At 43.8% G+C, this 17,519-nt stretch overlaps 1 protein-coding gene across 1 annotated transcript in view; it reads left to right on the top strand.

The window, feature by feature from the left end:
* EXT1 (exostosin glycosyltransferase 1) overlaps positions 1 to 17,519 on the top strand; it is a 188,122-nt gene that overhangs the window by 143,376 nt on the left and 27,227 nt on the right. The window lies entirely within an intron of this gene.

The following is a 17,519-nucleotide window of genomic DNA, read 5'->3' as shown; positions in this document are numbered from 1 at the left end:
AATCTTAAAAGTGCAATTTTAAAACTGATAGCATGCCCCAAAACGTGGGGATTTCAGCTCGTCCCCAGCTTTGCAGGCATCTCTCACTTTAATTCACCTCCTCCTAAAGTAACTGGCTTGTCCTACTCCTTTTAAGTAAAAATAGCACTTTGGGCACCCCGAGAACATCCGCTTCCCCAGCGTGCCGGGCTGGGAAGGCGGCGGCGGCCCCGAGCTGCTCTCCCGAGCCCCGCACCCCGCGTCCCCGGGTGAGCGTTTCCTGCCGCGCCGGCGCCTGCTGCCGCCAGCAACGCGGGATTTACGGAGCGTATTGTTAGCGTGTTGTCCCGGTGGCGCGCAGACAGGCTTGGGTGCCTCTTGACAGCCCAGGGCTTGCAGCGCTGGGCTGCGGTTTGAGAGGCCTGGCTCCGTTGGTAGCTCGGCCGCCGATCTGGTGTGCAACGTGGGAAAAGTCCCTCATTCCTTCACCTTGTAGAGGTTTCCTTAGGACATCTTTCAGTACAGAAACAGTCCCTTACTTAGGTGTACATACACCTGAAGGGTAATTACTTGGTCTTAATTGACCACAGTGCAACTGTGGTACAATAAACTATGATAAAAAAAACTGAATTACTTGTCATGCAAAGAAAATAACTAGCATTAACATCTTCAGGAGGTAATTCTCAGCTTGATATATTCAGACCAAGTGTTTTTGTTTGTGCTAATGCTGTATAAAAAAATACTTGGGTAGTTAGTAATTACAGAGGGCAGGGTTTTTTTAGGGGAGGGTTTTTCTTTTCTTTTTTTTTTTTTTTGGCTAAACACGAAGCACATCTCTTGTGTTTTCGTAAAGGTCGAGTGTAGCTGCGACGGATGCCATGGATAAACGATACAATCTCTCCAGTAGCTGGCAGAATTGGGGCCAGCTGTTGCATTTTGTACCCATACAGCTATTTGGGGAGGGGGGGAGAGGAAAAAAACCATTTCAATGCAGCAGCCAAGACCAACACATCAGTTTTTTCCTTTCGACTCATTTTGCACAAGCGCTGTCAATTATAACTTGAGATGTCCCTGTAAACATGGGTACCTGCTGCGGGACGCAGCAAGGAGAGGGGCCAGCGGGGCGTGCAAATGCAAGTGGTAGTACCTCCCTCTCCCTGCAGAACGCTCTATACCATTGCTGGGGCCAAGAGAAGAGTTTTGCCGGCACTGATTGTGCTTTATTTATATATTTAAATTCCTTTACGAGTTAAATAGAAGTGGAGACCTCTCGGAATATTCCTGTTTCCACACTAGATGTAGTAGTTTGGTACTGCAAATGTATTAACCACAGGTTTACACCAAACATGCAAAAACAAATTAGAAATAGGGAAATACAAACACATTTTCTCATTAGGGGATATAAGTATGTGCTGACTGTAGTACAAATATAATTTTTATTCCATTTGTGTAACCTTTGGTATTTTAATGAAGTCCTGTTCCTGTGTACAGCGTATGGTTCACTGTCAGATAATTTAACACTAAGAAAATCTGCCTTGAATAAATTAGAATATATTTGCAAATTAATTGGTTAATTAGATTTTAGACATCTCTTGAGGACAGGAGAGAAACAGATGTGTGCAAAAGCCACACAGATAGTTTGGGGATGAGTGTTTCTTGTAGGGTTTTATCACTCAGTTTTGTGAAAAACAGCCTTCTGCAGGTGCCAAAGATTAAAAAACCTTCAGCTTTCAGTGCAGAACATTAGACTCTGATTTCCATGGTGCTGCTGATTTTTTTTCCGGGACAAAGGCAGAGCCATTTGGACCTGTTAGCCAAATGACTGCACTCCGAATAGGCGAGGTAGCTCTTGAGTTTCTCTTTTCTTGACAGCTAGAAGTGTCCATGAAGCCGTATGGAAATACTCTGAGTTAAACACTTCCAGATCGGCAGAGAGATGCCAGCTGGCTTGGTGAGGCCAGGCAGCCAAGAAGCATATCTCAGATGGATCCCAACATTTAGAAGAGCGGACACCGAAGAAAGAAAACTGACGGGGCAGGTTTTTCTCTCGGCTACGTCGGTGTCAATCCAGAGCAACTCCACTGAGATTCACACCAGAGTAACTGAGAGCAGAATCTGGCCATCATCATCTGCCTGACTGCAAAAAAAAGGGCTCAGATAGGGAACATAACTTGCTTACCTTGCTCTTACAAGCCTTTCGCACCTAATTTTCAGAGAGGCGTGAGTTATTTTTGCTTCGTTTTGGGACGTGGCGCAGTCATATGGTAACATCCAACTATTGATTACCAAAAGCAATTAGAGAGTCTGCTACCAAAACTAGGGCTTGTGTGTTCATTATTAACTTAGAGCCCTTGAAAAACAACCTCTAATGAAACCTTGTTTGGAAATCGAGGGAATTTAAGAATTAAATTGCTCCAAAAGCTGAGTAGGGAAGGATTTTCAGCTTAAAAGCAATGCAACAGCTCATTGCAATCCTGGCTGATCGTAAGAGCAGCAGAGGTGGGTAGGTGACGTTACTTGCATCTATTTTTCACCCGTATGAAAATAATCCTGCAGGCTAAGCCAAAATTAGAAGCCTGATTGATCAGTCCCTCCTGGAAGACTGCTGGTGATCGTGTTGCTTTACTTGTGCAACATTATCTCAAGGATTTTGTTTTGGGTGTGTTTAGAGCCGTTTGGCAAAATCTTGTCATTAAAAACAATATTTGCCGTGCGCAGTAAGACAAACAAGAGCCCGTTTCCGTGCGTCATCGATCATTTTACAAACAGTCCTCGGGCTAAGCTCAAAACTCGCCCTGTGCTGGTTGCTCGGGGTCAGGACACGGACGTCAGAGGCAGAAGTATTTTTCCTGCTCGCGTAACCTCTCCCCAGCACCGAAAGCCCGATGCTGCTGGGAAGAGCCTTCAGTGGCGTTCTCTGTTTGACCTTGGTGCGGTTTTGTAAACAGTATAGATAAAGCAAAGTAACAACCTTGTTGCTGTCAATGTGTGAAAACTGTAGCCAGATTTTTCCATCTTGGTAGCCTGGAGCTGGGGGGCTGAGGTTATAGAGGAGGTACCGTATCCCCGGGGACAAAGCGTCGGGACGGTCCGGTCCGCGTAGCTGTCGGCACGAACGCTGAATTTCGTGCGCTGGAGACAAGTGCTAGAGGTGTTGACTGCCTTGGACCCAAGGACATTGATGTGCCTTTGGGAAAAGAAGACGGCTTTTAGCAGGGCTATTGCGAATCAGACGGGAGGTGCAAAAACCTTAGCAGGGTGACTCTGAGGCACTAAACAGTGAGCCCCGAGTTTCTAACCTGGCCCCGGCAGGCAGCTCGGTTCAGGAATATGAAGGAAAGAGCCTGGCGCGGTAGGTCCCTGCCTGCAGGCTGGTGTCCTTGGTGGCTGAAGCAACTGCTGGATCCCCACCAGCCCAGGGGTACGACTCTGCTGGGCTCTTGGCCTCTCAATCCAGGTTGACCAAATAGCCCGGATTTCCCTTTTCAGCCAGCTTCCTGGCTGCTGCCTGCTGCTCGCCGCTCCTGTTCCCACGCAGCATCTGGCCCTCTCCCCAGCCTGCTCCTGTCCGACCTCAGCACTTATTTCCTTTTCTGTACAGCAGGGATTATGGAGTTCTCCACTGCCTGGAAATTAAATTGGATGCGGCAGGTAACAGCTTTTAGCCGGATCTGTTTTGTGTTGGGTGGGAAGCTGCACCTGGGATGCTGAGGACAATAGCGTCCTCCCTTCCGGTCCTTCGCTGCGCTGCCTCGCACGTTTAATGTGCAGATTAGTTACATTCCTGCAGATAAATAAGAGCGTAGGTGCATTAAGGCTCCAGGCTAAGAGACTGCTGTTTTCCAGCTGTGATAAATACAAACAGCTCCAGTGGATGTACATGGACATTTCCCTATAGCCTTCTTAGAAATGCATGGTGATTCAGAAACCATTTTGTAGCTATTTGTGTACTGGCATCTTCAGGCAAAATGAATGTGCCCATTTGTCAGGGGTTTAGGGGTTGAGGAGAGACCTAAAAATTACTGGCCATGATAAAATTGACAGAATAAAGGGTTAACAGCATCACCCATCTGCCGTAAACTTCTCTATGGGGCTTCTGTCGAATCTCTTATTCAAGCCGTGTTTGCTGAGAGTTTTGACATTTGTGGCAGCACTGGGACAGACAGCAAGGTCATGTGTCACTTTAAAGGCTTAATTTTTTCCAAATTCCTAGCAAAGCTGGAGCTGAAAGCTCCCTCATGAATTTCATGGGGAATGTGCTGACACAGTGGTTATGGCATCCTACCAGACTTCCACGGAAAAGGTCGCTGTTGAAATGCGACAAACCTGCGCAGCCGGAAGGAGATGCCAGGGGAAGAGGGCTAAAGCTGAGGGCGTGCTTGCTAACTGCTGTCGTTTCTGCCTGAGCGTGGCTGGGAGACACCTGGGGAAACCACAGCCAGCTCTCGGTGCCGAGCTGGGGGAAGATGCAAACCACACAGGTCTACGTCCTCTTGGTTTTCTGCCAGGGCTCTATTTACTCCACAGAGCGAGAAAACCTGAAACAGAGGAAGGTATAAAACAAGATGATAACTGTATTTTTGGAGTGTAGCTGAAGGGCTTAGACCTTCTTCCCCTTTGAATGCAAGGTATGATGGGATGACACTAAAAACAGGCAAGAATCTTTCTTTAAATTTCTTTCTGTTTTCCCGCAAACCTCCCATACAAGAATATTAATATATGACGAGAAAATACTTTTAGACAGAACTGTTCACTACAAAAAATAATAAATGCCAATGTTCCCCAGTAAATTATAGAGGGCTTAGTATATTTTAGTGGAAAAACTGGCTGCATGACTAGACAGAGATCATAAACTTTTGACAGATGTAAGGAAAAGAAAGCAAAATATTCTACATAAGGAAAATATGATCATCACAGTAACTTTGCAAGTCCCTGGGCTTCCAGTTTTATTCATTCTTGGCCGGTGTCTATAGATGAACTCAGGAGAATTTCATTAAACCATTAAAAACAGACCATTTAAAAATTGTCACCCTGGCACAATCTTTGCGTTTTTTTTTCCTCCTCCTTCCCTGTGAATTTATGGAAGCCACTATTAGTTTTACCATAATGATAATCGAGGAGTGCACCTTTTCATTTGGTAGTTTGATCCTGATGATCATCCCTGTGAAAAAGTCCTGTAAAGATTTTTATAGGAATGAAACCAATTGATATCTCGAGAAATGCAATACAGTTCTGTATATAATACTAGCGAACTTTTCAACTGTCCTGTTCATCAGATAATTCATTCTTGATTAAGTTCAGTGTGTGGGTTTGAAGCAGCAAAAATCCTATTTATTGATTTTAGTCTTTGCTTGGTTAGTCTTACAGAAGGGGCTATTATTATTGTTACTCTAGTAAAGCTATCTGAGTTGCACAGGAAGCTGCTTATCAGATTACTCTGTCCCTTTTAATGTCCTTGCACGTTTCAATAATAATTTAATATGATGAAGTTTGCATACTAAAATATGGGAGGTAGTGGTTTTGTGCTCTTGACAGTCAGAAAACACACAGATACAAGAAGCTTTTATAGAAAAAGGCAGGCCAGATGGACCGTCAGATTATTTTGGTCTGATCTCCTGCATATTGCATCCCGTTCTGTGTCACCCAGTTTACCCTGCATTGAGTCCAGTAAATTGGGTTGAATTATAGCATCTCCTCCAGAAAAGCATTCACTTTTGATTTGAAGAGCTCACTTAATGGAGAAGCCACCATCTCGTGGCAGTTTGTGTCAATGGTTGAAATACTTTCAATTCTGAGAACTTCATACAGATTTCTATTGATATTTGTTTGGCTTTAGCTTCCACCTTTTGATTCTCGTTCTGCCCTTTCTGGGTAGATTAGGGAACTCTCAGCTCCCTTCCTTTTACTCCCCGTAGAGATACTTATGTGCTGTAATCAAGTCCCTTTGTATTCTTTTCTCTGATAAGCTAAACAGGCTGAGGTCTTTAAGTCTCTCCCAGTAGGGCATTTACTCCAGTTCCTTAAATAACTAACTTTTCTGTCCCTTTTCTTTGTATTCAGTTATTCGGCATCTTTCTGAAATTTGGGAGTTTTAGCGTGGAATGTATTCCAGTATCTCTCACCAGTTGTGGATACACAGGCAAAATTCCTTCTCTGTTTGTACTCCGTGGTCGATACGTCTAAGGATTCATTCACCCTTTTATTACAGCCTTGAGCTGCCTGTCCACTGAGACCCTATAATCCTTTTCAGAATTGCTGCTTTCTAAGGAAGAAAGTCCCGTTTCAGATGCCAAGCATTACAGTGGAATTTAGCTTCTGGGGTTTTATAGTCTCTTAACCTGTATGTGAAAGGCATCTGTGCTGCGTGAGGACGTTCCAGAAAACCTGCTCCAGGGCTGCACCTTTTTGCCTCCAATGTCAGCAGAAAGTGCTGACACATCGAAAGTGTGATTGGAGGGGCTGCTCTGGGAGGGTGCCTGGGCCAAAACCCATCTGGAATGCGTGCGAGCAAACGCGGGCCAACACCTGCGTGGAGGCTTGCGGGGACAGCTAGCGGGCTGATTTATACGCCGCGGGCAAGCGGCGCACAGACCCCCCGCTCAGCGGGCAATCGGACAGCCTGTTCACCTGCCAGCGCAGGGCACTGGGATGTAACCGCTTGTGAGATCTGGGAAGCCGAAGTCACCCTGCGCTGAAACCTCCTTTATGGATATCTCGTGCTGCGCCCCGCTGTCCCCGCACATCCCGCGGGGCTGGGCTGGCAGAGCTGCTCCAAGGCGTAAGCGTGGTGCAGATGCGCCGCCGGGACCGGATGCACAGCAGATCTGCGAGGACATCTTGGAGCCCTCTGTCTAACAACCCTGTACTTTTCTTTGGGGTGTTTCGACGGCTGGCAGCTCACAAGAAAAAGTGCCAAGATCTGCTTAACCTCCTTGCTTCTCCTTGTTTAACCTCTTTGCTTCTTATCAGGGTTCTGGCTACCAGACCTGTGAGCTTGAGATTTCCTTGCTGAGGTATCCAGTTTCTCATGATTAAAGCTCTGTTTGGGGTAGAGACTCCTCCCGCCGGCCGAGAGAGTCCTTTCATATCTGCACAGTCTAATAAATGATTCCGAGACAACTGAATTTGTTGGTTTCTCTGAAGAAACATAATTATTTTAAAATGACAAACTGGCCCCTTTGTTGATAAATGTTTTATACCCTTGCTGCTATGCCTGAATAGTCTGTGTAAATAATGTAGTAGCTTGCAAACAGGCGTCGCACGTTCAGGCACACGCTGCCCAGCAGGGCAGGATCGCTGAAAAAGCAACACGGATGATCCTGTGCGGTGCTGAGTCCTGGGCGTCGATAGGGAACGAGAAACGCTGCCTGGATTTCAGTCCCGACACAGCTCAGGCGCGTGATGCTGCAGTGGTGCATTAGGGACACAGATGTGAGTGTTCGGGCATTCACCAGCCGCAGGTACGGGGTTTCCCTGGGACTTTGCCTTGCATTCCCAAGAAGAGCTCTCCCTCAGAACGGGCTTTCCTGTTTGTTTTGGTCGGTTATCCTTCTAACTTTGCCCTCCAAACGGGCCTTGATTTTGAAAAAGTAATTTTGCAAAAATAACGTGAGGTTCTTCATGTATCAGGATGGGATCAGGAAGAGGAAGGATGTGCACGTGCCTCACGGGTTTCCAGATGAAATTACTGTGTAAATTATGCAAGAGTATGTATATGCACGAGTGTGTGTGCGTGCGTGCCTATGTGCAAACATGTGCATGTGGGGTTTTAGGTTTCAGTCTTGCACAGTCAGGCTGGGATCTAAAATGCCCATGTGTCACCACGGGGCGTTCCATGTGGATAAGACTCCCCAGCCCTGTTGACTTGAATATATTTGTCCCGATCAGATGTTATGTTGACTGGAAACCACTGGAGTTGCATAAACAATCCTATAAAAGGTGTTACGAGTAACTGTAAGCAACCTTATAAAAGCCAAAGGCAAAATCTAAACTTAATTTGAATTGCATGTGGCTCACATTTTTTTGCTGTGGCTCAGGAGGGAAAGGGGAGCCCTGCACCAAAGGGGACATGCTGACGCAGGGATGCCGAGGAGCTGTTCCCTTGCTGTAGCTGCCTTTTTGCTAAGAAGAGCAAATAACAGAAAACTTAACTTTTGATTTTACTATGGTCAGCAGAAATGAGTCAGCACACAAGAGGAGTAGATCTGCTGAGTGACAGATCACATTTTACCTGGGCACTCTTTGGAGCACAGTCATAGTTTTTAAACTGTGCCTGTCATGCTCTGATCTACCTTTGTGCTAGCAAAATGGAGAACAGGAATGGGAGGTATTAGTGAAAAACAAGTATTAGTTAATTTATATATTTCTTCCCACTATCTCCTGTTTTCTCTCTCTTAAAAAAAAAAAAAAATTATTTAATAATCACTGCTGACTGCAATAGGAAATAAATTTCCTGAGTTTCCTGCCCTTCCAGTTAGCACTCCTGTGCTCATTTATTGCAGAAGTTAGTCCTCATTAAGTTCAGAAGAGAAGCGTCTGCTGTCATAGTCTCTAACTTAATCTTTTAATTTGAATTACTGGCCAGATTTGCAAGTCTGTCTTTTGGAACCCAGTGATGGCTCTTATCCCTTGGCAGCTGGGTTCAAAGGCTAGAGTCAATATTTACTTTAATTTCTGTTTCCTGAGCAAATCTCCGCATTACTCCTGTCTTCTCCCCCGTGCCCCTTTGTGTGTGCAGCAAGGCTAGATGGGCGCAGGAGCCTGCAGTTCCCAGTACAGGATTTCTGGGGTTTCCTAACCGGGGGTGAGCTGTGAATCTCTGAGGAGCACACCCTTTCTCTTAACGCACCAGCTATTCTTTGCTTTTAGGACCTAAAGCAGAACAAGGAGGGTACAGGTGAACCAAATAAATAGTAAAAGACCTGGGTGAGCTTTGCCCGCCTCTTCCCTAACCACTCTGTGCCAGAAACGGAGGGCCTGCTGTTGCCAGGTGTATAAATAAATGCATTGATTTTTGACTCTGATTGAAGTCAATAGCAGCTACAGAAAGAAAACTGCAGGGTGAGATTTTCTCAAGCACTTAGCTAGGGCTTAACAAGAGGAGTTAATTTCAGTGGAAGCAGGATTTGGGCATTGCCGAGGGTTTTTGAAAATCGCATTCGAGAGGTCAGGGAAGCCCCCGCTGGACTGTAACCCAGCTGGCATTTCACCCTCGAGTTCAGAGCTCCGCAATTACAACATGGAGAATTAGTGCTTTTTTCCCCCATCCCTATATATGTATCCTAGTCCTGTTTTTGAGATTGCTTTGCCTTATTTATAAAATGGAGATAGAAAGTACTTTGAGATCCTGAGATACAGGGATTATGAGAACTGATAAACAACTGCAGTACTGAAGTACCTTCATCTGTTGTGTTCCTACAGCTGACTTCTTATGGGTTCAGATAAATCACTTCTCTGTTTCATTCAGAGATGTTCCATGGATTTGCTGAACTAATTTTTTCTCCAAGAATGGTTACGTGTTGGGTCAGCAAGGCTAGACAGTGTGGGTCTCTGCCAGCAGTTCCTGTATAAAATCTCTCCTTTTTTTTTTTTTCCCCGAACAAATCTAGTCATTCACAGAAATGAACTCCGGCATAATTAGGCCCACTATTGCACATCCTCTTTGCTTTCTGTTTTCAGATGTTGCGTCTAGAGAACTATAACTTTTAAAGACGCCAGCAAGTCACTTAGGAGCTCGATAGCCATAGTGGGAAAATCTGTGCAGCTGAATAGAAAACGATAAGCTTCATAAGGACTATTTTAAGCCATTCAGTAAAGAGCTCAACCAGACGCTCAAAGCATGAATAGAAATGATAACCCCTTCTAATTCAGCCTCCAGGGTCTCATGGTTTCTCTAGTATCCTACTGAAATCCAAATCCTACAGGCAGCTTAGCACAGAAGACAGTGCTCCTTATGGCAGAGTGCAGTAGACTCTGGTGAATGCAGTTATTGGACCATGACATAAATGGCCATAAAATACTGGTTTTAGCCCTATTTTAACATATAGGGCTTTTCAGTGGGATCAGCCATTTCTCCTTCTAGTTTAGTTAAAGCATTCGGTAACTGCAGATACTGCAGCATGAAACTGTAGAAAGCTGATCCTCTTTAGCATTTTTTTTGCCTCCAGTTTTCAATAAAAAGCTATTTAAAATAATTAAGAAAGATTTGGAGGCTTTTTTTCGACAGGCAGCAGGGAGTCATTGGCTTCAGGACTTGCAGGTGTTGACAGGCGAGAGATCTCACAATAAGCCTTTTATTTCTCTGTACTCTGAGACTTTCAGGTATGTCCTGTAATCTCAAAATGAGAGTAGGTGGCAGATGAGCTAAAATTTGTTTCTTTGTTCGGAAAATGTGGTATGGATTTTTCTTTGTTTGGGTCTTTAATCCAAACTGATGCTTTAATAACTAAAATTTCAGTAGTAGGATTTTTTTTTTTCTCTTAAGTTAGAGGACAAATCAATAAGAACACTGACTTTGCAGTGGAAAGTTACTCCAAAGATATTCACAGCTGAACCATCGGAGCATTTGAGGTTAGTTATTGGGACCAGGTGGAGGCTCTTTAGGACACGTGTTTTTGACACTGCTTTGCTGCCAGAGGAAGACTAAAGGCCTAACAAAGTAACTCTGTGAAGGCAAGAATATAATATACCCAATTTTAAGAATTAGTTATCCATTGAAATGTCAGGGCACACTGTTGAGTATTAGATATCACTTTTAACTTAATTCTGTGTTTTTCTATGCGAAGTACCAGGAACGCGGCTTAGGAGATGAAGCAGAAGTTCCAAGTTGGGAGATGTGCAACCCTTCCCAGAATGCGCACGCGGCTTTGCTGCACAGCGGGTCTCTGTGGCAGTTTCCCCATCAGTAAGATGGAAATGCCACTTTGTTCTCTCATCGACAGGCTGAGGTTCTTTATATTAAAATACTCAAAAGACTTTTATGATCTCCAGAAAATGGCAAGGTAGAGGCACCATAACGATGCACAGTATTGAGCATAATTTATTGTTAAAAGAATTCTGTTAGAAAGAACCTGCCTCCCTGCACATGCCTTGAACTCCTAGATACTCTTAACAGGTTGGTCTTATCTTTAAGTTGTAAGATTCAAGCAGCTTGTTGGGCGACTAGCGTCAGACGTGCACATTTCTGGCAAAGGGGATTCACAGAAGTATATGGTCACTTCAAAGGGAGGTGGGTAGGCGAGTTAGGTCCATTTAGCAGCGTACACTGTTATTCTGCGTATATGTGGTCTTGTGCATGTATCCGTGCATGCAAATATCTGTGTCTTTAAGGTTTTCCCATCAAACTAGACTATTACACGATCTGCGGTGCTGCATTTGCGTTCCTTGGAGGAACTTAGTGGTGCTTTTATGTCCTGCGACCTTTTCTGATTCAGACCTGTTGTGGATGTCCTTACTGCCGGTACAGGGCAGTACTGCTGGGAAACAGGTGCTCTTGGAGGATTTCAAAGCCTGAGAGCCAGCGCTTACTTTTAGAGAAAGGACTACACGTGTGAATTAGCAGCTTGCTCATAACTGGGGCACGGCACTGTCTGGAGAGGCATATCTGCAGTTTTGACTCCAATACACTACCTACGAACCCTGTCTGGCACATTTGCTAGATAATCATTAGCTTTAAGCATCAGATGATGTCGAGAAAACATTAGCTACCTGCAAAAGACCTCTAGGTCACTATCAGCCAGTTGGCTAGTCTTTGGCAGTCCAGACGTTGCGCTTACTTTGCCTGAGTCATACAGATTTACAGGGCATACTGTATATATATTTACATAAAATGTCATGTGCTGAAAAATCATTAAAACACATTTTATCTATTAGAACGTACTTTGGCTTAATGGCTTGTGTATCCAAACAAGCCATTAAGTTTCTGTGTATAATATGTAAGTGGACAGAGTACAACCGTCATGCCACTGAAGACTTTAAAAATGATTTAGATTTCAGTGAATATTGTTGATCTTAACTGTAACAAAAGGCTTTTTCCAGTATCTTTTGATCTTTTTATGAGTCTGTTAAAGTGAAAGCTGTACTTCCCCTTAGATGCTGGTACAATTCTTTTCACAGAAAGGAGAAAATACTTGTACCTTGATGTTGGTTGCTGAATGTTTCCAAAGTTTTATCGCCAGTACTAGGCCTAGAAGAATTTTGCAGCATTTCCGTGAGTTTTGCAGCGTTTTCAGATTCAGCTCATCCTCATAACTGTACTCGGCCGTTACCTATGTGCCGAGAATGCTGTTTTTTCATGCATGCCCTACTGTACTTGCACCTTGGCGCCTTTTGGACCCAGAACTAGAGCAGCATGGCTGGCTGCTTCGCCGTTAATGAACCAGGCTGAATGAAATACTCCAACGGCTGCCTTTCAGCACTTGGCAAGAAAATCCTTTTTATGTTAGTTTCAAGGTCGTCAGATATCATTATAGCCAAGTATTAAAATTTTCAAAGAAAGGAGGCAGTGTGTTTGATTTATAGAATAATTATCTAGCTTAGCTCTAACTTGGCTTTGGCAATGGTTTTGCAAGCACTCGAAAATTAAATCCATTTTTTATGGCACTACAAGGTATTATCTCACAGCAAATGATAATTAAACACCTGTGAAATCAATTAGCCCTTTAAGCAGGAGAAAAAGTTTTCCAATTATATTTTTGCACCTCCAAACTTTCTAATTCCAGAACCAACCCTTGTGGAGAGGGAGGGAAATGAACTGCCAGCCAGTATCCTGTTAACCAGCAGTAAGATCAGCTGAAAGCACTGCACAGCCGTAAATCCCAATACAAAGTAGTTTGTGGCGACGGCACCCTTCCAAGTAGGATGCATGAGTCTTTAGAGCTCAGTCTTAGGCAGCTATCTATCTGAGGCACAGCTGAGCTGTCAAGTTTTCTACAAAGGCAGTTACTCACTTGGTGCTTTCGGTGCCAAGTTTTACTTGACAGTTTATTTAAAAGCCAAGATACCTTAATGGAAACCAAGCAACGAGACACTCCATGGGACCGAATGGGTTTCTTTTCAGGCTCTCCAGCCAATAGTTCAGAGCCCTCTGCATTAAGAATTCATACATAGAAAGCTGGCTGATTGGTTAATAGCTGAAACTTAATACACTGGAAAACTAGGAAACACTCTACCATTTAGCTTTGCAATATAGTGTGTGTTTAATATCTTAGTTGTAGCACTTGAACTGATCCAGATACTTTTGGAAGATGCAGTGTGAGGTCATGGGCTTGCAGATTCGAGGAGGCAGCCCTGGACTTATTTGGTTGCATGCCATAGCAGTTTTTGGCTTGGGAAAGAAAAAACAGCTCTAATCCCATCTGACGTCCACAGCGGTATGTGCTGATACTCCCTGCCAAAGATGGGCTCCAACATCTTCCAAAAGATTGATTATGTGTGGCACTGTTAAAATATATACTGCTGGGTTAAGCCCATTTAATTTGTTCGGCTCCTGTATTTCCATCTGAATTTTGATGGAGATGACGTATGGCTGCTTTTCAGTATGCAGTGCATCGTCAGAGGGGATAGGAGACAGGTCAGCACCCTGGTTTTAGGGTTCCCGGGTTCTGCCTAGCTACTTGAGGAGCAACCAGTCATCTGTATCTCAGGTTTTCCACGTGGGAAATGGAGATGGTGATGATACCCCGTACCAGTGTTCGGAGGATTACGTGAGAAAATATGTACATTGCTTTGTGATTCCTATGTGACAGGTGGTATGTATCTGGATAATGTATGGTAATGAGCAGCCAAATGTACGTGCTAGTAGTAATCTGGGTAGCTAGACGTACTACTGATCCAGTCTAAAACAGTGTAGCTTCTTTTCTAGACCTCTTTTCAATCTATGCCAGCGAGGATGGCGATGTGGAAATAAAAAAGTTTATAAAAAAACTTGGTAGTGAAAATGTTTCCTAGGGTAGTTTATAATCTCTTAAGTGTAGTGACATGGGGAAATGCTTAAGCTGTGAGCAGGAATGTATGGCATGACTGATTAGTTGCTGCAGAGCCTCCGCAGCGGCCCGGGCTCCGTAGGATCACGGTGGACCAGGAATTCCAAGCAGCTGCCTAATCCCGGGGTGACTGACGAGGTCGGCGCATCAAAAAAAGAGGGAGAAAAAAAAAAGAAAAGAGGGAGACCAAGAGAAGCAATGCAGTGGATCAAGGAGTTAAAACTATAAGAGCATTTTGCCGAGCAGCATTTCTTCTTCTGGTAATTGCCCACACAGCGTTTTAGTGTTTACACCTGCATGATAGATGGGGCCGTACATGTTTTCTCAGCTATGGGTGGTAGCAGGGAGGGGATATTTCAATTAAAATGTGAATAAATTAGAATTGATTACAAATAGAGCTATTTGTTTATGCTGCCTAAAAAGGTATTAGCTGCAAACATGGTGCACTTAATCATTATGGAAGGAAGCCTGAAAGTTAATAAAACATCCTGCTGATCCTTACAGAGGGACGTGAGCTTTGGGTTAAATCTGTAGTTATTTTAGTTTTCAAACCCTAACTGTCATTTTAAAAGCATATGCATTTTGGGGTTTTAACATATCTGACTGATGCAGCTGAGGCCCAGGCCAAGCCATCCTTAAAACTGGCAGTGAAGAGCTGCCTCCATGTGAAGGTGCAGAATGAAGGAATACCGGAATAAACGGGAGGAACATGCGCCCCCCCCACTGCAGTCCTGCAGTCTTCAGAAGAAGAAACCAGGAGCATTCTGCAAATAAATAGCCACGAGCAAAGCAGCAGACTCCTTTCAAAGCTTTTCTACGATAAATGCTTGGGAACATTAACTGCCGATGCTAAACGAACAGTAAGCGCTAGGAAGAACGTGACACCTAAATAACAAATGACGAGGAACTGCCCGGGAGCACGCGCGTTGCCCGCTAGCGCTGTGCAGAGGGAAGCGCTGTAACCTCTCCTGCTGCAAGCCTGGGATGTGGCAGGTTATTGTCACTCCGGTTTCTCTGCCGTAAATGGTTTCTAGAAACCTCCATAAATGCGCAAAATGAAAATGTCTGGATATGCAGATAGTTGAGGCCCCACAAGTTGGGAGCTCCAAGTATGGAGAAACCACAGCGATGCAAACTACAATACCCTAAGCAAATTGTCTCGCTGCCCTCAGATGTTACTGGCTAATGGAAATAAATAGTTCTAAAAACAGATATATTTGCTCGTTTCCAGGGCAGAAAAAGAAAAGGGAAATCTAGAAGAACCTCTTTTAAGCGCATGACTATTTTCACTGTTACTTCAGCCCCCTCCGCCAACTGGGAAGGGGGTTATAATGCTTTATTGCCTCCCAGAGGTCTTGTTCAGATTCGTCAGTGAAGAGCATGAAGAAATTAAACCAGTATTTGGTGCAATAGATTTTTTTTATTTGCAATAGATACCAGGATAGTGCTGAATGTGAAGGTGTCTGCCCTACCTAGGAGAGTGGTTATTCCTGTGTTTCTGAAAATTGGACCAGGTTCACTAGGAAAGAGTCTGAAATCCACGCTTGCAGCGTGCTCCTGCGGGTCCTCAGTGTGGGGCTTGTGGCTCCCACTGGGCACGCTTTCAGTCTTGGTCACGTCCATATAGTCATGCTTTTATCGTTCTTGTTATTGCCAATTTTATATCCGTTCAGCTCCTGAACTCGTGCCGAGCACCTCTAGCTCTGCTGCACAGTCAACGCTGAAACATTTGTTCACCGCGTAGTCTATGGGCTGCAGGAGAATTTAGCACTGAACGTTTTTATAGCTGGTGTCTTCTCCAAATGGTGCGTGGCAGTAGGAAGAAAACATGAAATGGTCTCTGCTAAGGACTGTACTGTAAAGTATTATTTTGTACATATAAAACATTTCCACCATAAATGCTGCTTCGCATTTCAAAGACATGCTTGTAACTGGCAGAGATATTTATGTCCTTGTGTCTGTTTGCAGGAGTTGTGTGAAATGCATTTCCAAATTCATTTTTAAGCATATTGGGCTGTATTCTATCTTTTGGTTAAATCAGTGTACCCCCCCTTCCTTTCTGTGCTATCCTGGAACTAGTAAAAGCAAAATTAGCACATTGTGTTCAAGGATTTCAAAGAAAGAGATGATTAATCCCAGAATGTTAGCTGCAGGGGATTAAATTCAAGATGACTCCTTTAGCACTGCTCTCGGAGAGTGTTTTGAGCCACCTTAAAACCTTTAAGTTGAAGTTGCAATGAAATTTGTTTGTGAGAATAATCTCTGGTGCAATTCATTAACAGTAGCTTGAATATCTTGATGGATATTGCTCTGCTCTGGTTCTGCTCGTGTTATATTTGGGAGGCCTCGTTGCAGTAAGTGGAAATTTTGTGCCCATACATCAAGGCTAGGATGAGGCTCTCGGAGTATGCATGATGTAGATAAATTGCTTGATGACCATGGACCGTGCTATTCCTCAGCTAAGCAATAAATCATAGGTTAAGCTTTAAAAAGCACAAACGGGAGCGAGATGCTAACTGGTTTTCAGGTGGGAAATGGTCAACAAAATCCTTTCTTCTTCCCCCTTTTGAAAAAACGATCCTAGTATCAGCAAATTAGATATGGAAGAAAAGGTGCTCAAGACGAAAAGTTGGTGGCATCTGGCGGTCTCACTTCCGCTGGCCTCATTCTCTGCTTTTTCTTTGTGTTCTGATTCTGCCATTGACGTTTTGTGGATGTTGTTGCATTCCAGGGTATTAACAGGTTTTTACAATTTTAGGAAGCTAATGATGGGGGACTCATGACTGGTGTAGTCTAGCCCTACGGGGTATTCTATTTTTGGTATTTATTAAAACTTTCTGTCATGCAATATGCAGTGAAAGTGATGAGGCTTAGACTTCTCAGTATGTGAAAAGAAGAGTGCTTTAAAAATGGCAACCTTTTTTTTGCCTGTGTTCCAGCTTCCTAGCATTTTCCCTCCATGTGCTGCGTCACTGCTGACTGTTGAGCGGGGACTTAGTTGCCGATCAATATTCCACACTGAGAAAAAGAAACTGCTGCTACTCATATGGAATATATTTATTTTATTTAGCCAAAGTTGAGACCTGATTTTTAAAGACACCTACTTTGAAGTCTGTTTTGTAGTTTTAATTAATGCAACGAGGGTTTTTATTTTACTCTCAGTGGAGATAATCTTAATCCATTCACAGTGACCTTTTCTTGTGCAAATTAGCTATACACGCTTGTTTAAGCAAATGGGCCTTTGCAAGATGTCTCTTCCTAAAGAGGGTGCTTATAATTGAAAATTGGCTTACTCCCATCTGTCTGGCCTGTGTGAGATTATAAATGTGGTTCTAGACTTTTTTTATATATAAAATATAATCATATACATACGTACATACATACATGTACACGCATACAAACAAATTTGCTGCGCCTGCCAGCTATGATTAAGTTAGATTATTAGTGTTAGAAAATTCCAGTGCCCCAAGTTACTGTCAAAATTGCATCTATCTCCGGAGTCCAGGGACCTTCAGAAATGAGGGATATTTAATCTTGATCCTTTTGTCTCAAACCGAG

The sequence above is a fragment of the Struthio camelus genome, chromosome 2 (genome assembly GCF_040807025.1).
Source record: "Struthio camelus isolate bStrCam1 chromosome 2, bStrCam1.hap1, whole genome shotgun sequence".
In the NCBI taxonomy this organism is placed as follows: Eukaryota; Metazoa; Chordata; class Aves; order Struthioniformes; family Struthionidae; genus Struthio; species Struthio camelus.
The sequence above is the reverse complement of the archived record's forward strand: the minus strand, read 5'-3'. Positions and strand labels throughout refer to the sequence as shown.